The sequence below is a fragment of the Podarcis vaucheri genome, assembly GCF_965113315.1.
Source record: "Podarcis vaucheri genome assembly, chromosome: 8".
Taxonomy (NCBI): domain Eukaryota; kingdom Metazoa; phylum Chordata; class Lepidosauria; order Squamata; family Lacertidae; genus Podarcis; species Podarcis vaucheri.
In genome coordinates, this window is record NC_138766.1 from 63,817,605 (window position 1) to 63,840,476 (window position 22,872).

General features: G+C 41.7%; 1 long non-coding RNA gene across 1 annotated transcript in view; it reads right to left on the reverse strand.

The window, feature by feature from the left end:
• Positions 1-9,281: 9,281 nt before the first annotated feature.
• The window catches only part of LOC309538523, a 65,953-nt gene continuing 52,362 nt past the window's right edge, over positions 9,282-22,872 (reverse strand). Inside the window, exon 3 of the long non-coding RNA XR_014222270.1 lies at positions 9,282-9,340. This is a non-coding gene — a long non-coding RNA (uncharacterized lncRNA). The remainder of the gene's footprint in view (positions 9,341-22,872) is intronic.

Below are 22,872 nucleotides of genomic sequence, written 5' to 3' on the forward strand. Positions count from 1 at the left end.
TCTTTCTGAATTTTACCAAGATCCTTCCTGCTCTCATTGCTGTTGTTTTCAAGTCTCCCTCAATAATAAGCTCTTAAATTACCTGAAAAGCATCTGATATATGTACTTCATTCATGTTCTTGTCCTTTCCCCAGGGGAACCATATGCTCAGAGCAGTGTTTTGTTCAGCAGGGATTTATAAATCTAGGGTTTAATCTAATTGTGATAACCCTTGAATGAATTAGAATGGTTAGATGTTCTCATTCTTAATTTCATTCTTCTGCTGTTTTTAATTTGAGATATTAAACACATCTATTCTTCTGCATACGTATCTATTATTTGTGCATGTAAATTCCATAAGAATTGATACCAATGCAGACTCTGTCCCTTGTATACTAGCTGCTACCTAGCCAACTAGGTAAGGAGAGAGAGATTTCTTTACTGGTTGTACATGAAAATTGGCATAATATTATTTCATTCTACAAAATTAGATCTATAAATCCATATTTATTCTCTAAATCTCAGGTGCAATTATTGCCTTCTAAGTACTATTTATATAATGTGCATAAGGATTTTTAAGGAGCTGGCAGTGGAATTTGATCTCCTGATCAGCGCTCTGTCTCTTCTTTAGAGACCACTGTCTGAAGAGCAGGCAGAGTTCTTTATCGCTCAGTCAGCTTGCTTTATTTGTTTGTTTGCTTGTTTGCTTAGTTATTCAATTATATTCCATGCTTCCTTCCAAAGAAGCAGATTGGGGGATGATACTACAGAGGCATCCTTCCCATGACAGCCTGCAGACCATGGTTTAGGTCCTTGAAGTCATGCTGCAGGGTTTTGATGGAACCATGAATGAGAGCTGGTCATCTGTTCAGAGTCATAGTCAGGTGTTCAGACTCACATACTCTGCTTAATGGCCCCGTCCACCTGCCTCCCTCAGGTTACCCATGAATGGAGGAAAGCTTTCAAGCCGGAAGTTAAAGCTGATTGCCCAGAGTTCAAAATCATGCAGGGAGCCTACACATTTGGAGGCGGCTGCCCACTTCAGACTTCATGGCCCATGAATACATGGATGAAATGGGGAGGTTCAGCAGGGGATAAAAGTAGGGCCAGTGATCATGTGAGTATGAATAGGGCTAAAGTCAGTGGGCAACATAGAGTTAGTCTAAAGTCAAAAGAGAAGTCTAGCCAGTGGGGGCTCTTATGGGGACAGGCTCCATTTTCTGTCAACAATTGTTTCTCAATGTGTGTTGTTGTTTAAAAAGTAAGCCACTTTAAATATTTTATAGCAAAACCAGGATATAACTAACCAAGTAATAAGAGACTCTATTTCCTCTTTTACATTCACATTCTAAATTACTGCACTAAAAAAAACAAAAAAATGATAGGAATTAGAGAGATACTCAGGAGTCAACTGGATTTCATTATATCCTTCTAGAGCCGTTTAGGTTCTTTTATTTTCCACAAGCTTTTGTAAAAGCCTTCATACACAAATCATGTCCTTCTATGAGGTCTACAGAATCATCCCATGACAAAATAGCTGGTGGGCTGAATTTGGCAATCTCTGAAACAAAAATGCATGGAGCAGCACTTAGGCATCCTCACCAACATATTCTTGTCACCTGTGTAACCTTCCATTTCCTTGGGTTTTCTTTCTTTCATACTTTTTTTTTCAGAATTATAGGCAAAAATGGAGCCCACTTCATCTATTCAGGAAAATGGGTTGTTCAAAAGCCATTACACACAAAAAAAACCCCAGCTATATCGTGAATGCTCCCAATGGTTTACTGTAGATTATATTATACAGAGCTGTGCATTCAATATGATGTGTTTGTGGACTAATAGTGGATTTTTAAAAAACAACCCTTCCCAGACGCTTGGGTTCTCTAAAATGGAAACAATAATTTAGATCAGATAATTGCTATCAAACTGCTGTTAGCTCAAGGTCAATACTAAAAATATATGTTCTCACATACAATGTATGTTCGCGTATATTAGGCTGTATTACATCAGCGTAAAACATGACCCCCATATAAATATGATGATAACACAGAATAATGGCTGCATTTCAAAGAGTAATACACATTATCGAAGATCAGATACCAGGCATCGGGTTGGACAGAAAGTATGTTTTGTGCGCCAGCTATTCATAAAAGAACTAAGAGGGGTTATCCAGTAAATTAATATTATGGAATTATCTTTGATCAGAGACTCTTTTTTTCCTGCCTTCAAGACTGGCATCATTTTTCTGCCTTCAAGACTGGCAACATTAGGAAGAACTTCCTGACAGTAAGAGCTGTTCGACAGTGGAATTTGCTGCCAAGGAGTGTGGTGGAGTCTCCTACTTTGGAGGTCTTTAAGCAGAGGCTTGACAACCATATGTCAGGAGTGCTCTGATGGTGTTTCCTGCTTGGCAGGGGGTTGGACTCGATGGCCCTTGTGGTCTCTTCCAACTCTATGATTCTATGATTCTATGATTCTATGATTCTCAGAACACATTTTAATTCTAAACATGATGCATTTTCACAGTAACAGAGCCTTGTTTTCTCAATCCATGGAACAGGGAAAAGAAAAAGGGTGTGTATGAAGGAGTTGCCAGCTGGGACAGAACAATTATCCACTTACAGAGTATTTGTTTCCAGATGTCCGACAAGCGTCTGTTCTAACTTCTGCCCACTTCTTCTCTGAGCAGTGGGACATTCAGGGCATCATCATTGGAGTGATGGAGGCTTTGTCTTGAGGGGCTGGGAGCTGGGGGCACTGTTATACAGTGGTTCCGCTCCTTCCTCCTGGGTCGTGTTCAGAAAGTGATGGTGGGGGATGAGTGTTCAGACCCCTGGGCTCTCACTTGTGGGGTGCCTCAGGGTTCTGTCCTCTCCCCCATGCTTTTCAACATCTACATGCGGCCGCTGGGAGAGATCATCAGGAGGTTTGGGCTGGGTGTTCATCAGTATGCGGATGATACCCAGCTCTACCTCTCTTTTAAATCAGAACCAGTGAAGGCGGTGAAGGTCCTGTGTGAGTGTCTGGAGGCGGTTGGAGGATGGATGGCGGCTGAATCCTGACAAGGCAGAAGTACTGTTTTTGGGGGACAGGAGGCGGGCAGGTGTGGAGGATTCCCTGGTCCTGAATGGGGTAACTGTGCCCCTGAAGGACCAGGTGCGCAGCCTGGGAGTCATTTTGGACTCACAGCTGTCCATGGAGGCACAGGTCAAATCTGTGTCCAGGGCAGCTGTTTACCAGCTCCATCTGGTACGTAGGCTGAGACCCTATCTGCCTGCGGACTGTCTCGCCAGAGTGGTGCATGCTCTGGTTATCTCCCGCTTGGACTACTGCAATGCGCTCTACGTGGGGCTACCTTTGAAGGTGACTCGGAAACTACAACTAATCCAGAATGCGGCAGCTAGACTGGTGACTGGGAGCGGCCGCCGAGACCATATAACACCGGTCTTGAAAGACCTGCATTGGCTCCCAGTACGTTTCCGAGCACAATTCAAAGTGTTGGTGCTGACCTTTAAAGCCCTAAACGGCCTCGGTCCAGTATACCTGAAGGAGCGTCTCCACCCCCATCAGTCTGCCCGGACGCTGAGGTCCAGCGCCGAGGGCCTTCTGGCGGTTCCCTCATGGCGAGAAGCAAAGCTACAGGGAACCAGGCAGAGGGCCTTCTCGGTAGTGGCGCCCGCCCTGTGGAACGCCCTTCCAGCAGATGTCAAAGTGATAAACAACTACCTGACATTCAGGAGACATCTTAAGGCAGCCCTGTTCAGGGAAGTTTTTAACGTGTGATATTTTATTGTATTTTTGGTTTTTATGGAAGCCGCCCAGAGTTGCTGGGGAGGCCCAGCCAGATGGGCGGGGTATAAATTATTATTATTATTATTATTATTATTATTTACAGATGAATAAAAGAAGGTCAAGAAACAATAGTTAGTAAGGGCTGTGATAATGTCACAGCAGCTGACAAGTGAATGTTCAGGGAATATGGCATCACTATTGGGAGAAAATAGGCAAAGATTTTGAGCCAACAGACCCTGCAGATCTTGTGGGAGAGAGTCTAGAAAACTGTTCTCTTTACCTGCAGGCTCGGAGCAGCCAAGGGGGATTGTCTCACTGTTCCCCAAGCTGAGTCTGACAGAGACACTGAGGTAAAAGGTAGACCATGATGCTCCTCTCAACAAATGAAGCCAAGGATGCACAACTCCCAGATAGCATGTGGCAGTGATGGGAGAGAGGGAAGTGGGTGAGCAACAAGAGATGGGACGTTAACCTTCTCAACATGTCCCTGCTAAAACAGTATGAGGCCACACAAATCAAGACTGAATCCAGTCAAATTCCAGAATTTAGCATGCTCAGCACACTAGCTGCTTTTGCTAACGCTCAGTGTTCGATACCAAACCCCCCTTTGACCAGAACCACCTGGTTTCTATCAAATCCCTCAACAATGCGTTTGACTGGGCTCTATCTGCCTCGCTGAGTTACTCCCCACTGTTCAGTGAACCCTGGCCTGGCAAAGTAGAACTATTCACACCGTTCACAAGGATAGTTAACATCATTTATTTGTTAAGCATATTTTTGTCAGTCGATCCGATGATGGCTTACCCCGCCAACTTACAAAACACCTTGAAACAATGTCCGAAACAACAATCCAAACAAACTAAAACCAGGCTGCTGCATTACGTGAATAAAGAATAAAATTTCCGCATGCCAATTGCATCAGCAAGCTTTAAGAACCCATAAATGCCCCTGCAAACAGTTTAAATATGGCAATGATAGTGTGTGGCCACTTAAAATCTTTGGTAAAATCTTGGGAGGGAGAAGCTCAATGCAAAATATCATCATTGGCTGCTTTGATCAACTGTGACCTTCCATATTTTTAAAAAAAAAAATAGTGGGAGAGGCCCTTGCTAAAGTTTCTCACCTTGCGCAAAGGAAGACCTGTAGCTTGATGCAGCAGGAACGTCTTGGTCAAGACCACAGGTGGTAGTTCCTAAAGCTTATCTCAAGTCTATCATCATTATTTTTTTAGTAGTAATGTGATAACTAACCTTGACTCTGTTTGAAATTCATTTAGTATCTATGAACTTGCTCAGCAACCATTCAGAAAAAGCTTAAATGTTTACTATGAGTTCTATCCCAGCTAATACCGGTAATGTTGGTGGCACTGCGTGCATGCACATATCATATTTCAGGGAGGCTATGACCATTCAGATGTTGTTGGACTAGCTTGGTCATGTTGGCTGAGACTGATGGGAGTTGTACTCCAACAACATGTTGGATACCCCTGGCCTACACTAACAAGATGGCTGAGACTCTTGTAAAAGAATCTTTGCTATGTTTACAGCCAGTGCTTTTTTTCTGGGGGGAAGCAGGGGTACGCATATCTCCAAACATTTTGTGAATTGAAGTTTGGCCTTATTGAGGGGCAATATTTTAATATGAGTAGGAAAATGAGAGTACCCCTAAACATATTTTTTTACAAAAGAAGCACTGTTTACAGCTATCCATGGGTGCAATTATTATCCCAGCTATAGGCTTGAGGTTACAAAAATAGTAGATTGGAGACTACATTTTACATGGTCTCTATGGTTTGACATCATCATTAGAGTTGTACCTTGGTTATTGAATACCTTGGTACTCAGACATTTAGGTTCTCAAGCGCTGCAAACCTGGATTTGAGTGTTCCAGTTTGCGAACGTTTTTTGGAAGCCAAACATCCGACTCAGCTTCCGCTGCTTCCGATTGAGTGCAGGAAGCTACTGCAGCCAATTGGAAGCCGCACCTTTGTTTTTGAATGTTTTCTGAAGTCAAACACATGGGACAGAATGGAACGGATTCCATTTGAGAACCAAGGTATGACTGTATTAGCCATACAAAGTGCACTGTGAAGGTTAAGGCTCATCATAAATACCATACCATTTTATGCTCTCAGGAAAACACTCAGTTTTGAGTATTTGTGTGTTATGTGTATGAAATGCATTAAAATGTAAAACCTGACACAGTATTATACCCACCAGAAGCAGACTCACTGTGGATGTTCAACTGTGCTGGAAGAAAATCTTCCATAGACCTAGTATGCCATTTCCTGAATTTAAAGAGAGATCATCAAGATGCACAGAGAGAGAGAGAGACTTATCATAGGATCCAACTCCTTGGGGCCGTGGGGGCTTCAACTCTCGCAATAAAATATCTGAGGGGGCCAGGCCCCCACAAAATTGATGAGCATTGACATTCAAATGGTGTACATTCACCGTGTCATGTGATCTATTATGCGGGGCGGGGCTTAACATCTGTTATACAACTTTATCAAGCTCAATAGAGTAACAGCAAAGGAAACATTCGAATGTAGGAAGGATTTGGCTTTCCTTCCCTAAATAAACTTTGAAACCCAACCATTAAGTTGCTTGTGAGACCCTTAAACCTACATATCACATTGCTAACATAGCAATGTGACAAAAACATAACACATGTTCACAAGCATGTGGTGACATCGTCTTTCTTGGAGGTCCTTCCATCAGTTCATAGGTGAGGGAGCTTTTTCAGCCCAAGGGCCACGTTCCCTCATGGACAACCATCTGAGGGCAATATGTTTTGCAGTTGGAGTTTGACTTCTTAAAAACCACTTAAGCCTTTTGAGAGAGACTTCTCCTCAGAAAAGAAGCCTGGAAATATTTCAAATAAATAGCATACTGTAGGAAGCTGGGCCACCCTCCATTGCCTCACTGAATGTCATTCCCTCTGCCGAGGGTGGTGAAAATAGAATATATTTACCTTCTTTAAAAAGATGAAAAATCCACACTTCTGAGTAGCTCTTTAGTGCCTTACTATTTGCTTATGCCCATGTCAACACAGCTTCAAAGAATAATGGGGATAGGAAATCGGTTTTGTAACACTATATCCTCAGATACTTCTGTTTCTGGTAAATTCTATATCCTTCCTAGATAAATCTCATAGGAAGTAACCACAATATCCAGGACCAGCACTCATCCTGAAATGGGGGTGGTGGATATGATCAACTGCCTGGCTCAGCTGCTTAGCCTCATTATAATTGCTGTATAGATATATCCTGCCTTACATTATCTGTTGGGTTAGATTGATCATAAGTAGCTGCAAAACCACAGAAATTAGACATGGTAATGACATTCTGTCAGCTGTTATCTGTGTCATAGTGTTTTCTTAAAGAATAACAACCAGAATCTAGAAACATCCATTCTATATTGAATGAACTGAGAGGCATATTGTTAGCAAATTACAGGATTGTGGTTAATCACATTGTTGTAAGTTTAGCCATCTTGATCACAGTGAAATAGTTTTGGATAGCAACTTGGATTTTAAAAAACAAAACTGTTCATGGATTTTGATGAGCGGAAAATGATTTCCCCTTCTGATGGCCTATATAGACTCCATCTCCCTTTCTTCCAGCTCATAAAGTAGCTGATCAAAGCTTTCATGGATAGAAAGATGGGATCCTGGAGGTGGGAGCTAAAATTGCCAGTGGATCATTTCCAACAGGCTGAGTAGACAACAATCTCTTTGAAAATTTAAGTCCTAAGAAAATAGCTACCATGGCAGACATTTCTCATTTGCCTTCTCTTCCTAGGTTGGATCCATCCACATTTTCTCACCCTACTCCATCCCAAGAAATTGGGTGAGTGGTTGAAAGCTAGATACCCTTTGCTACAGTACAGTCATTAACTCTTCTTACCTCCAACCCATCTTTTCCTGTCTTTGGTCATCAAAAGCCATTCAAATAAAAACACCTTACCCTGCTTCCAGGAGACACTCAGAAGTCACACAGATGACCAATGGCCCAGCATGAACTCTCTCAGTTAAAGATAGCTTGGTCACCAGCCAAATTTAAAGGAGATTTTAGCACACATCTGGTGCATTTGTATTTTACAAACACCGGTGTGTACCCTCAGACACAGACTTGGGAAAATGTGTGTTTGCCACTCTGGGGCAGCCACTGACAATGCCAAAGGCTACAATCATAATTCTATCCATGAAATCAAATGTACTTACTCCTGAGTAAATACAGTTAGTATAAGAGCAATACATTATAGAAAAACAGCCACAAGTAGGGTTTTAGAGGTTTATTTCTGCTTGCCGCCTGTTTGGAACAACTTGGTTTTCCCTCTCATTTATTAATCTCATTTATTGGGGTGCTGTTTCCCTGCCCCCACTTCCTTCCTTTTGTAATGAGGAATCAGAGCTAAGCACTTTTCAGTAATTCTAGCAGCAGCAGCAGCTTTTCTTCATCTTGGCTAGCTTACAACACCTTTTATAATAAGGATCTTGTGGGCAGCAAAACACCGGATATTCAAACTCTCCCAAAGGATCTATTCTGCTATTGCTGTGCGTGCATAATGGAGGATGAAGGATATGTTCCCTTGATCTTTAGCACAGTAAAAAGAAGAAATCAATTATTATGTCTGACTTTCTACCAATGTGCTGCTATTAATTACACTTAACAGTTACAGGACTCACACGCACACGTCCCATGGAAGATATTTCCCCCCACACACACCTCTTTTCTTCGTATTATTTTTTAAAAAAGCAGAGACTCTGGGAGCCAACATAAGCCTAAATGTTACAGCTGAACGGCAACAAGAAATCCTTTCCTAAAATAGACGTTTGCGCTAATGAGGGTATGAAAAATATGCTTAATTGACAACAAAGCTTTATTACAGCCCAGCCCTCCCTCTTGAGACTCGGAAAGGAAGTGGGTTTCTTCTGTTAGGATTTTACAGTTTGTTTTCTCATTTCGCTAAGTAGTCGTAGACTAATATTAGACAGGGTCTTCTAAATAGCTTACAATGATGAAGTGTTCACTTCCCCCATTGTTTGCTGGGAAGTCATTACGGTATCATATTGTAAGCCATTGGCATTGGCATTAGTACCTAATAATTAAGCACATTTCCAGAATTATTTTAAGAAACATCTCATCTTAAATTGTTATAAATGTATATACCCAGTTCCTCAGTTGTATGAATGACTAATTATGCCTAAGTCGGGGAGTTCTTGAATCCTGTCAGAGTGAGCCTGTCCAAACAAATGGAGCCTTCCAGGTGTTACGGAGATGAAACGCCAGACAAGGCTCCTTCTTGTCCCAAGGTGGAAAGAAGGGAGGGGGGGCAAAACTGCATCATCGGACAAAAACAAGACACTAAGGTACAGAAAAGGGCAATCAAAGTGAGCAAGCGGTTGGAGCATTCTCCCTGCAAGGGAAAGCTAAAAACATTTGGGATTATTTATCTTACAGAGGGAGAGACAGCTAAGGGGAACCTGTAGGCGTTTGAAAAGTTTGCCCTCATTGTACTAGAAGCTGTGGTCAGCCACTGAAATGGAGTGGAAGTAGACTGGAAATCTGAAAGGGAATGGGAACATCTCAGCCATTTTTATCAGGGGGCAGAATAATTTTTCAAACATTTTTTGGGAAGGAGGGGAGGGCTTACCAGGAAAGCATCAGTGGCATTGTATGTTTTGCTACAAAAAAATCTCTCAGCCATGCCACCTTCACAGGCACGTTTGCTGAGGACATGAGAGAGGGCCTTCTCAGTGGCTACTCCCCCTCCACGGGAGGCTAGACTGCCCCCTTCTCAACTTTCCTTTTGCCAGCAGACAAAGACTTTTGTTTTGACTGGCATTTGGCCACTAACTGGGTGTTGTGACAGGGTCTTCTGACAGTGAATGTTATACTTCTATCTGTGTGTGTGTGCACGCGCGTGCACACACACACACACACTTTTATAGGGTTACTTATTTAATTGTTTTTTAAATATTTCTATTGATTGTGTGTTTTTATTTGTGACTCTTGCAATGTATGTCGGGAGGAAGGTGAAAAATAAACTAAAAAATAAAAATCTTCTTTAGCAACTGCCTCAGGCAGTGACGATACTACAACAGTTGTAGCCAGCTGGGTTGGTCAGTGGAAGCCACCCTTTTACACACACACACACACACACACACACACACACACACACACACCATGCCTTGAATGATGTGTCTTCAATTGAAGGTGTCTTCAATAAGGCAGGCTGCAGGCTTCTGATTGTTGTAGTTTTGTGGCACTGGCACAACTAAGTCTGAGGATGAAAACATTTTACCTCATAAGACGTTTCTCCCTGAGAATTTTGAGAATTTCTTCCCACCTGCCTTCCCAGGCCCCTGCTTCTTCTCAGACATAGATAGATAGCATGTCCAGACAACCTGTTTATTGAGCTTTCTCTTGCAGGGAGATTATACGCTGCAGGGAGATTATACGATGTTGGCTATTGAATGACCATTAAATCCTGATTTGTTTGTGGGTGGGTTAGATGACGTTGAGTCAAACCAGTGTTATCCCACACTTTCCACTGCATTTTCCCATCACTTTCCTTATCGTGAAAAGTCCAATTTTTTGGAGAAGCGAGTTTGTTGAACAAGAGTCTCCATCGACTATAAATGAGAAACCTGAATTTGCTGTTACGTGATTGAATCCCATCCGAAAATAGTGACTGTAAGTGCTCATATCGATCGATCAATAAGCATTCACTCTTGAGTCAACATTATAATGATCTGATTCAATTTCCCTAGTTTTTATTAATTTCTTTTTTAAATAAAACAAGGGCAACGTGAACACCAACATATATTGTTTTGCAATGCTCTTATTTTTACTTTGCTTTGCATTGCTGTTGCAAAACACAGCCTAAATTACCCCCTATAACAGTGCTCAGCTCACAGATGCAAGTTGGTATTTCACCATTCCACATCGCAAATGTCATTTTTTTATATTTTAAACAAAAGGATGTTCATTTAGATAACCCCATGGAAAAATCAAAACTCTGCATGTAAATTTTCTGTCCTTAACTAAATATCTGGGGATGTTCAGGGAAAAATTAATTGGTAGCAACCAAAAAGAAAAAAGAAGTACTTTCAGTGCCCCTGTGAATAATTTATAGCTGCTTCCTTTTCAACAAAAGAAAATGTTGAATGTTTTTGACAATAGCAGGTACATAATTGTTTTATGCTGGAGGCATTTACAGTAACTCATTCATTATGTCATCTTGCTAGTTTTCATGGCATTTATTCATTCTCTTAGTGGGTGTTTTTGAATGACAAGTAAGAGAAATAAGCTCTCGTAAATGGAAGCTGAGAGACAGCCTGCAAAAGTGGACACTCAAGGAATATATATATGTGTGGGAGTGTGGGAGTCGGGGTGTCTGTGCGACGTTTCGACGGGGTCTCGCTCGTCATCTTCAGGCTGGTGCTTTCGGCTTCTTGTTACTGGAACAGAGCCTGTTCCAGTAACAAGAAGCCGAGAGCACCAGCCTGAAGATGACGAGTGAGACCTCGTCGAAACGTCGCACAGACACCCCGACTCTTACACGGGAAGACACCCGAAGACACCAAAACCTGCATATATATATATGCAGGTTTTGGTGTCTTCGGGTGTCTTCCCGTGTAAGAGTCGGGGTGTCTGTGCGACGTTTCGACGAGGTCTCACTCGTCATCTTCAGGCTGGTGCTTTCGGCTTCTTGTTACTGGAACAGAAAATCTACGAAAGCATATATATATATATATATATATATATATGATTTCTCATAATCTTCTTTTTCTGAGTGTCCACACATATACTGTCTCTTGGTTTCCTTTTATAGGAGCTTTTTATTGCTTGTCATTTAAAGACACTCACGATGGACGTCTCTACACCTTGGTTATAATCCTCTGTGCAGAAACAATGCCATTTCACCGGGGGGGGGTGTTCATAGGGCTCCACAAAGCCCTTTTTCTCCTCTCAAGCACAGAGAAATGCATGCAAGCAACATGCCCAGGCAGCAATGAGTGGTCTGTACATGCCCTCCAGACCTCAACTCATGACACTTGGCTGACCAGAAGAAGCTTGGGATGGAAGAGTTGTGTCCGGCCCTCTCCCCACACATCTGATCTCTGTAATGGTCCACTGCAGCTCAGGTGTTGCATGAAAAGGTCCCATTTTCAACCCCAACTATCTCTAGGTAGGACTGGGAGAGATTCCTGCCTACCAATCACTGTAGGCAATACTGAGCGAGAAGGACCAATGGCATAACTCTGTGTAAGGCAGCTTCATAGGTTTCTGTATGCACACTCATGCACAGGCAGTAGAGGCAGAAGAAACTTTTTGGGATCCGTGAGGATCCTTTTGCACATGACCACTATACCCACATGGTACCAGATACTCTTTGAGGGTTGGGGTATATGCCTATGACGTGTATGTGTGTACCTAAAAATATACAGTAATGTGTGAATGTGAGAAACAAATATTTGAAAGTACATTTTTGGAACAGATGTACATTTGACAAAGAGCTGTAATAACCTGGTGCCCACTATAAATGGTAAACTTCCGTTTGTTGCTGTGCCATGTAAGGGAATTCTTCTTCCTAAAGAAATGTTACATAGAAATTGCTAAGGCATATATCTTTGTGAGGAAGTCAGACATGGGTTGAGGCTTCCAAAGTTACTGTGTATTTTTAATGTGTCTGCCTTGCAGGTAATACATCTTCATCAGTGAGATCTGGGGTAGCTCCATTTTCTATTAATATGCGCTCCCGGTGCTTTTAGAAAGCTCAGAGTGGCTTATATTGGGCTCCTGGTGGTCTCCCATTCAGGCACTACTATGGCATCAGGGGTTCCCCCTGTTCCTCATTAGAAAAGAAAATCATGCCCTATAACTTCATGTTAACTTGGGTTATTACAGGTCTCTTAGGGTTCTTGGGTAATGGCTTTTTGTTCCACATTTGCTTGACCAAAGACTTACACTTTGTAAAGAGTAGACAGCCAGTCTCCATAACACACTGCCTCAGCCTTCATCGTTTTATTTCACGGAGTTAGTAGTTTTATTTCTTGCCCTTTTATAAACGGAGAAACATCTTATCTTAACAGCTTAACTCATTAGTTTTGAAGAGTTTGCTGAATGCTGATATTTGACATTAAATTTCCTGTTTCGTTAATAGCTATCAGGCTTTCCACATTTGGACATACATCAGGACAGATTCCAATTATCTCCTATTTCTTTGAATCATAATGTCCTTGTGCCTTGGCCCTTATGCAGGTTGTATTAATCTGATGCTTCTTCAAAGGTACAATCAGTCAAACAGAGTATCTGTTGTGTGCTGTTTTCTCTGATAATGAGTAATTCTGAATAGCATAGTATAAATAAAACAGAAGAATTATCCTAATGTCAACCCAGATATACAACATTCCATTTATCCCACATGCCACTTCCCTTTCTTCTCCCACTCCTAAATTGCATATTTAGGGTGCATCTGCCCTACATAGTTTTAGAATATTGATCGGCTCATTCCTCCCTGTGTACTTGGGATGAGACCACTCTTCAGACTGAGCAGGTAGACATACTAGGCACCACTTTGTACCTTTCTAGTTTCACTGTCTCAGTCTTGCGCTTCCTGATATATTTTCTAACAGTCCAAACTGGACTCAAGGCAAGTGTGTGTGTGTGTGTGTGTGTGTGTGTGTGTGTGTGTGTGTAGGGACTTCATAACTTTTGCATGCTATCTTCTTCTTTCTTCTTTGGCAATCACTCGTAGCTGAGTAAAGGTTGTCTTCCATGAACATGGTCTTAACAGTGAATCCATAAGTGCCTGTGGAGGCCAATTCTGGATCCACACGTCCTTCCACAGTGGGGACATAGGCTTCCAGGCAGGAGTTGATCATGGTGAGGGCTTGCCAAATGTGCCTTCCTTTTAGCACGTTTCTCCCTTTCGTCCTGAGTTCGAGCATCTTCAGAGTCCATGACACCTTTGGTAAAGGTGTCATTTGGTAACTTTTGCATGCTATACAGCACCTAACACATTATTGGTGCTTTGCAAATGCGTGCAAATTTCTGGGCTCAAGACCAAAAAATTACAAATAAAAACCTGCAATCAATACTAATACGAACAGGAGTAGCCAACCTGATCCCTACTGCCCACTAGTGGGCATTTCAGGATTCCAGGTGGGCGGTAGGGGGTTCTATGGCACATGTTACTGCAGCACTGGTGGGTGGTAAGGAAATTTTATCATCAAGAAAGATGCATTAGTGGGCAGTAGGTATAAAAAGGTTGACTACCCCCGAACACTAAGAAGTGGCTGGTGGGGTTGCATTGCTTTCCTGTCTTTTCCACATGTTGCTGCTGCTTACCTAGAGGGGAGGGGCAAGGCAGCGGAGCCAATCTGATGCTGCACCATGCATGGATCACATGGAGCTCCTGCTGCCTGTCCTTTCTCCCTATTGCTATATGGTAGTGTCATGTGACATTGGGAAGACAGGAGACCAATGCAGCCTCACCTGCACAGCCGTGCCAGCTGCTATTGCTAATATTGCTCCTACTCTTAATAATAATAATAATAAATAAGTCCTAGGTTCTCCTCCCTCCTCAGACATTCTTGTGTTACTAGAGCAGCACAGGGTGTGGCTGCAGATGAGACACAAGAATTCGGCTACAGGTGATGGTTTTTTGAGGGGTGGTAAAAGTGCCGTTTTACTTAATACAGTATTTATATATCACTTCCTAGCCCTGTGGCCTGCAACACCATGAACTTAAGGCTGCTATCTTTTGTTTCGACTTAGGACTCTGCTTAGGTGTTTTTGGTTTTCCATGCTGCTCATTATTTTCCTATTCTCATTCGCCATGTCATAATTATGAACATCCAGTCCTCTGAGCCAACAAAACAACAGACACTCGGGCACATATTAAATGTAATTCGGAAAACTAATGTAGTCTGCCCACCTCTGATTATGACAATGTTGTAAGTGCATTCTCTGAAATCCAGGTTTTAACCAGAAATGTTAGTCAGTGGTACACGGATTCAAAACTAAACATACAATGGGCTAGACAGGGATTGTCAGCCTGTCATTATACTGCTGGCTGTTAACATCCACAATTAAGGAAGAGTACATATCAATTATTATTTGTCTGGAACATGAACTTCCCGGAGCATGAAAGGAAAGGATACAGCCTGCATTTCTGTCTCCTATCTTCAGCTAATTAGTGCTGTTTTTAATGGCTTCATCTACCCAGGATCAATTGTCTAATGGGGAATGGTTCTCTGCCAGTTAATAAGGTGGGGAACTGTATAATGTGATTATGTCTGGCTCCAAAATAGTGCTTCAAATAACACTAAAACAATCATGTGATGAAATAAATAGACGGTTGCAGCAATGTTGGCTAATTCTGGATGGAAAGGGGGCAGAGAAATGCTAGCACTTCAGTTCTGCTTCTACAGAAGTTTTTTTTTTTAAAAAAAAACAACTTCTTTATCAGAATTGTGAAACAAGGGAGCAAATGGGGGTTTATATCAGGGATGAGGAACCCTTTTCGGAACCATGGGTTCATTCATTCTGGAGGGTAAATGCCAGTACTAGATGGGGCCAGAGGCCAAAATGAGTGAAACCATAGGTGTGTCTATTAGCTTTGTACAGTAGATTACATTCCAAGTACACATAAATCAGAGAGTTCTACAAATACGAATCTCCATCCAGTCAAAGGATAAGCAAGATCACAGTTCAAGGGCACATTTCAGCTAGGAAGAAACATTTGAGAAGGGCATGGAGTGGGACAACTAAGGGTACAACCCGGGAAGGGGGCATGGTCTAGGCATGGTCTCACAGTTCATTTTGAAAACCAACGGGCTGTTTCAGCTCCCATTTGCTCCCTAAGCAAAGGAACGGTATGTATCAGAATGTGCATCTTCTCTGCCAGCCACGCCTGAACTTCCTTCTTCCTGCTTCAGTTAGTTTTTCTTTAAAGTGCTTTCTTCCCTAGCTTTAAACAAAACTTCATTTCAAAAAGGAGGAATGGTGACCCACCCAGGCGCCAAATTTTGTGGGGAGTTGTACGCTGAAATGGTACTTAGAATAATGATTCATCCATATCCTCTAACATTTCTCCAATGAAAACAGGGATGTCCCACTCCATAATGATAATTTTACTATTTACACCCCACACATCTTACTGGGTTTCCCCAGCCACTCTGGGCAGCTTCCAACATATATAAAAACATTAATAAAACATTAAACATTTTTTTAAAAACCTTCCCAATACAGGATTGACTTCCAATAGCTCGGAGGTCAGATAACTCCATACCTTCCAGTATTTCTCCAATGTTCTCCATCCTACCATAACCTCCAAAATTTCTCCAATGAAAATAGGGACATCCTAAGGAAAAGTGGAACATTCCAGGATCAAATCAGAAACCGGGACAGCTTCTCTAAATCAGGGACGTCCCTGGAAAACAGGGACACTTGGAGAGTCTGTTAATCCAGCTATGGGTGTTTAACGAACCTTAGCAGGAGGAATGTGAATTCCACACCCTAAAAAATTCCTTCTGCAACAATAAACCAGTTTGTGGTTTCACTGCTCAAGAGACTGAACATTTTAATTTTCTATTACTAAATTGCTTTTGGTACCAATATAGAGCTGTGTCTGTGCAAAACAATGGCATGTATAGTGTGTTTATCTTTTTTATTGCAAACAGGTATTTTTGCCAATTGTATTCCAAAGGCAAAAAAAGAGATAAGCAACCTTTACTTTTTAGCGCGGGAAATAATGAGTGCAAATGGGATACAGAACTCTCGTGTGGGATTTATGGGATACAGAAATATCTATGGTTTTGTTATTGACATTATGAATGGTCCATCAGTTGGCCCACCTGAAGAGGTTGCTGGATAATATTCTGTTACAAGGGAATAATGTGGTAATTAAAACCAGGAAGCACAGTATGGGCAACTCCCTTTCAGTGTTTTCAGCCAATGGGTGAAGTAACAGCTATTATTGATCAGCATTGCAGAGAAAGATTAGAGCTACGCACACAGTAGGGAAGACCTAAGTAAACCAGGATGTCTAGACCATGGGATTGCTGATACCTATGTAGATACACAAATCCTGAGCAAGTGTGAGAACAGTGTAGTTAGACTGATGTGAAGTGGGAGATGACTCTATTGAGCTCAGGAGGATTCTTTGCATGTGGACACTGTGCTCATGCTTCACTGGATCAAACCTTATTGTGTATCTGCATTGCATCTTATCAGTTATATGCAAGAAGTATCAGACCCAGATATTGTTGGATTCCAACTCTTATCATCCTCAGCCCACATAGTCAATGGTGCAGAATGATGGAAACTGTAGTCAAACAACATCCAGAGAGCACCCTATTGATTACCCCTGCAATAAGTTTAAAAAACAACAGCACAGCTATTATATGTCACCTGACAGATATTATTCAATATCATGCCAACCATCAAATACTGTGGTATATGGTATACAACTTAATGTAAAGCTATCTTCTGAAAATCCATTTGAATGCTTATGAAGGGCTCCTGAATGGAAAGAAAATAACTGATAGGCATCTTGCCCACCACCTTTCTAGAAGTTCCCTCGTTTTCCTCTGCCTCAGAGGTGAACCGCTAAAAAAATACCAAATAAATATGAAAGATTGTGGTATATGCTAATTTCTAACATCATCTCATGGTTGATTTGGTTGCTTGTATTAGTCTGTCATCTTCTGTGCTTCCACCATTCTGGTTGATTAATTGCACTTGCTACTTAATCACAATATCTCTCTGTGGAACTTCAGCAAAGCAATGTGTAAACATATGTTAATCACAGCCTTGCATAAATCTCTCCTTCAGCTTAATGCCAGTCAGTGTTGCCCTTTCTAGCCCCAAACTACACTGGATTGTAACCTACAGGAGTCTCTGCTGACAAGAGGAGAAAGACTGCAAGCCACTTACTTTGGATCATTTATTTACAGCAGTTTCATATCCTAACTCAGTAAAATAATGTTTGATTTAGCTGGAAACCAATAGTAATGATGCTGAGATAGAGGTGGCTGCTGAAGCAAATCCCCCCAAATTCATCTGGCAGACAGGACTGTATGTACTTTGCCACTCCCAGTGATAACACTGGTTGTAGCCCTGGAAGGGCTGTAGCTCGGTGGTTGAGCATCATCTTTGCATACAGAGGATCCCAGGTTGAACAACCCAGCATCTCCAGGTGGGCCTGTGAGAGGCCCCTGCCTCAAAACCCTATAGTGCCACTGCCAGTCAGTGAGGGCCACTCTGTACTAGATAGACCAACAGTCTGACTTGGTGTTAGCTATCATTATTGCTTATTAAATTTGTATACTGTCCCTCATCCAAGATCACTGGGTGGTTCACAACATAAAAAGACAAGATAAGAACAAAAATAGTGTATAACACCGCTTGCTCATTTGTCTGAGAGGAGTAGGAGGACAAACAAGTCTATACTCTGCACACTATTCCTATTTCCACCCCACCCCCCCCAAAAAAAGAAACAGTCACTGGCATGATTACTCCTTGTTTGACAGGGTTGCACAATTCATATGGTTGGATTGGGTCCAATGCATTTTTCTAGCATGAACTATTTGCAGTTGTCAACTACTACAAGCAGCAATCAGAAAGATTTTTATTACAACCAAGGCCCACTAATTGTTCATATGGCATATCTGATATGTCTTGAAATGAAACTTTGAATTGAAGGGCAATTTGAGACTGGAGCTATCAAGAAAGTCTTTAAAAAAACAACAAGTATACCCTTTGTTCATTCTTCAGTATTCCCAGGGCTCCCGAGAAGATCCACTTATTTTATGTAATAATCTGTTGTCCCCAAATCAAGCTTATAATCAGGGTTGGTTTTTTCAGCCGGAACTCACTAGATCTCTGTTCTGGAACCTCTCAGGTGGGCGCCATTGCCATTACAAGAGAACAAGGGAGGCGTCAATGGCAAGTTCTGGCATCTCTTTTTCTAGAAAAATAGCACTGCTTATAATGGAAGATAATACTAGGCAAATTGACATACCAGCAATTTATGACTTCAATATGTTACTTTGGTATCCTTTCTTGAAGGCAGAATATCAACTTGAAACAATAACGTGCATTTCTAAATTGTGTCAGCTTGGGAAGATTTGACATGCTTCTATATTTCCAGACCTTTCAAGAAAGACAATATGAGGACTCTGAAAAGCCACTGCTACTGTGTCCCTACATATCTAGGTTATAATCTGCATTCTTGCATATATTCAGCATGTCACTGACCAGAAACTGGTCCAAAAGCCTCCATATGCATCAGTTTGAGTGCCATTCTGAGACTACTGTTTAGTGCTCACAAGCAGACCCGCCTGACTTTGTGAGCGAACTCTGCCTCTACCAGTCACCACCTATAGATATAGATATAGATCTTATAGTACTTTAGTATCTTGTCATCGACTCCCCACCCCCACCCCAGTTTACACCTATGTTTTTCTATTTGGAGCAAATAGAGGCTTGGCTTCTGAAGTTAATTTTCAATGGGAAAACAATAAGAGGAGAAAATAGTTAACCCCTCTCATCCGTACCATAGTCTTGCTGGTCTGCAACACACTGAGAGAGTAGTTTCTATCTACAAAAGTTTAATCATGACGGAGATGCATTCATTCATTTATGTTGCTGCATCTAGTTTAGTAATTGTGTTTTGTAATCCGAACAAATGAGGCAGCAATGCTATCATGACTATTGTTACAATATTTTAATTGAATTACATCCAAGGAGAGACCAGCTCTGTTATCATGCTCAGTTGCAGCACCCTTTTTTTTTTGGTGGGGGACTGTAGCTCAGTTCTAGAATATCAGCTTTGCATATCGAAGGCCCCAAATTTATTGTCTGACATCTCCAGTTGCATTCAAACCCTGGAGAGCTGTTGTCAGACAGTATAGATGACAGTGAGATAGATGGGCCAATGGTCTGATTTAGTATAAGGCAGCTCCCTATGTTCCTTCTATGTCTCTAAAAACACCTGCATGTTCAGGGCGGTGGCCAATCTGGAACATGAATGACTGTGGAGTAGGAAATTTAGTTCAAATGTTTCACTAAGCAATTGTTTCCTTCTTCAACACTTGTTTTTTTTCTCTGGGGGCAGGCTGGTAAAGTGAGACTAGCATGTTTTGAACAAAAACACTAAGGAGCTGAGCATGAAAAACAAGATTGTTTAGTTCAGGACAGCAGAGTCCATATTACATATTCGAGGACAGCAATGAAGGCAGCATCATAACTAGAAAAACATAACCAGGGATGACATTCTGATGTTTGAAAAGAGAGAGAGAGAGAGAAGTATTTTTCCCCCCTGACCTTTGCAGACTGGGAAATGAGTTGTTGTTCATTAATGAATCACCTTCTGCACACATCTGAAGGCGGTCTACAAAATTCAGAAAAAAAAACAATTTAAAAGAACGCAGAAAATAACAGCAGATAAATTTAACAATGGTGCAAAGCAGACACCTATGACAGAAACCTATCCACCACATGGAGTGATGATGCAAGGATGGTCCTGAAGGCAGCCAGATGTTCATGAGCTGTAGAAGGAGAGGTGTAGGAAGCAGAAAACAAGGCTCCACGGAGGTGTGTGGAAAAGGGAACCGTTCTGAGGGCAGACAAGAATCTTGAGGTGAGGAAGGAATGCTGGAGAATCCAGAGGAAAAGAAGTGTATTGTAATCCTGGCATATGGAAGCAATTAGAGACTGGGGTGTGTGCAGCTTCCCTTGTGTTGGGTGGTCCTCACAAAGGTGATTACCTGGTGAATATATAAGAACTGATCACTTAACAAAGAGGGACCCCCTGATTTACAGTGTGTGGCATCAGGTACTTCTGGGAATCCCAGGTTTCTCATGGCTGATTAACAGGCAGTACCATGAGGCATGAGGAGGAATGGGGTAGAAATGCTAGTTATTTCACATTTAAAGGTGAACCTACCTAATTCACACTTCCCAAAAGAATATGTGAACCGAAATCCAGCCACCCTTCGAAATTTGCTCTTCTTCGGATTTTGCAGCACAGTTTTCTAGCCAGTTAATGGATACAAATATACATATATCAGGGTAAAATGAAATCCAGGGCAGCTGCTAGCAGTCAGCGTAGCCAGTACTGTGCTAAATTGGCCCATGATCTAATTCAGTTTAAAGCAACTTCATACAACTGCAAGTTCTTCCTATGTTTGTCCACAGTTAAAGAGACAGTCAGCTTTGAACAATATTATATTTAATAAGAAATTGAATAGTCCTACCTTTATCAAGCACTGAACACACCCTGATCTAAATTTATATGTCGATAGCAAGGCCATATAAGCTCAGAGATATTTTGGAATAAGGAAAGATTTATTATCCATGTTCAGATATGTCAGAGCATTTTCTCCCTTGATAAAGCCTTGTACACTAAACTTTAAAACAAGAAGTCAACTCTTATTTTAAAAAGCCAACCTTATTAAAGAAAAAATGGTTTCACATGAAATTGCAGACAGCCCTTGCCTACCTTCACTTCAATGGCACAAACTGTTAACAAGCATTGTCATAAGATCTCATCATTTTTCTCTCTCTCCAGCTTTCTCCCTAAGTCTTGAAAAAGCTAAGCCTTTTCCTATGAATAACTGAAAAGTTTTTTCTGTGTTTTTGTTTTTTTAAAAAACAAAACCTTAAAAGTGCAACATAATTTTATTCTGGTTTCCTAATGTGTTTAACATCTCATAGGTTCTCTTTGGTAGATAAAAATATTTGAAGAAGTTTTGACTTTCCTGCTGATGATACAGATCATGTTTTCCCCTTCAAATAACATCAAAAGTCAGTATGGATGCTACCTGAGTATGCAGAATGTATTTAGTGTTGCCAGTATTGTTAAGTATTTTTAATCCATGGTCTTTAGCAAAGTTTATAACACTGCAGAAGGCCGGAGTAAAAAATCTGTTCTCAGCTTCAAGAAACTGAATAATGCTTTTCCCAGATATGGGATGAAATTCTAGAGCAGGGGTTGGAAACTTCAGGCCCATGAGCCAAATGCAGCCCCTTCCACATCTCTGCCTGGTCCTTAGGACTTTGCCCAGGCCACAACTTCTCTCTCTAAGTCATTCCCTTCACTTGCCCTGCTTGGCAGCCTCCTTGAGTGGTTTCTTTTGGCTGAAATGTGTCCTCGGACCTTGATCCCGCCTCTTACTTCCCTGGAAGGAGTCTACTGTACACAGGTCAACTTTACATTCATTGCTCTGCCCATAGCCAAAACTCAGATGAGAATGATGACCCATGTGAAGAATAACAGCGTTTGTTTGCTACAACGCCCCTCCTCCAAATCACTTGATTGGAGTGCACTGTGAAAACAATTCACTGTGATTGAAAGCTAGACCTGGCTGTCAAAAAATAAAATGTCTCGCTGCCCTCCCCTCCCCACTCACCATTTAACTCCTGCACAAGTATTCTGGGGGCCTGACATTGCATTGCACCAGAGTTGCTGGGGTCCCAGAGTCATTTTGTGGATATTAAAGAGTGCTTGTCACCTAGACCAGCTATTTTTGCTGCAGCTGCCTCACACCACCAAGGTAAGAGAAGGGAAGGATGCTGCAACCGATGACCCCCACCCAGGGGGCACAAAGGACCCTGCCAAATTTGGCACCAGCCCTGCCCTTGGCAGTGCCCTTTCCTTCTTCTGTTCTGAGTCATTCAGTGATGGGAAATGAAGTGATGTATGTGAATATACCAACCAGTCCCTTTTCTTCTAATGCAAATCTTGCCTCTCTGTCAGCTCTCATTTTGATCACGTCTTCTTTTTGTGAGAACTGTCATATTGACTCTTGTGTCTTTTGTGATATATCTCGTTGTGCTGTTTACTTTATGTAAACATGAGGCTGCATAGCAGAGCAACGGCGGATCAGTTTGGAAATGGTGCGCCCTGAACAGAAGACTCTGACATGCATGTAAATTCCGTGAAGGAGGCAATTTACATAGAAAAAATGTATAAAAGCCCTCAAGCATGATATTCAAATCAGAGCAAAATGAAACACTTAGCGAGGCTGGAATTCCGAACACAGAGATGAACTATAGCAAGCTAGTAAGACTCTAGAATTTAT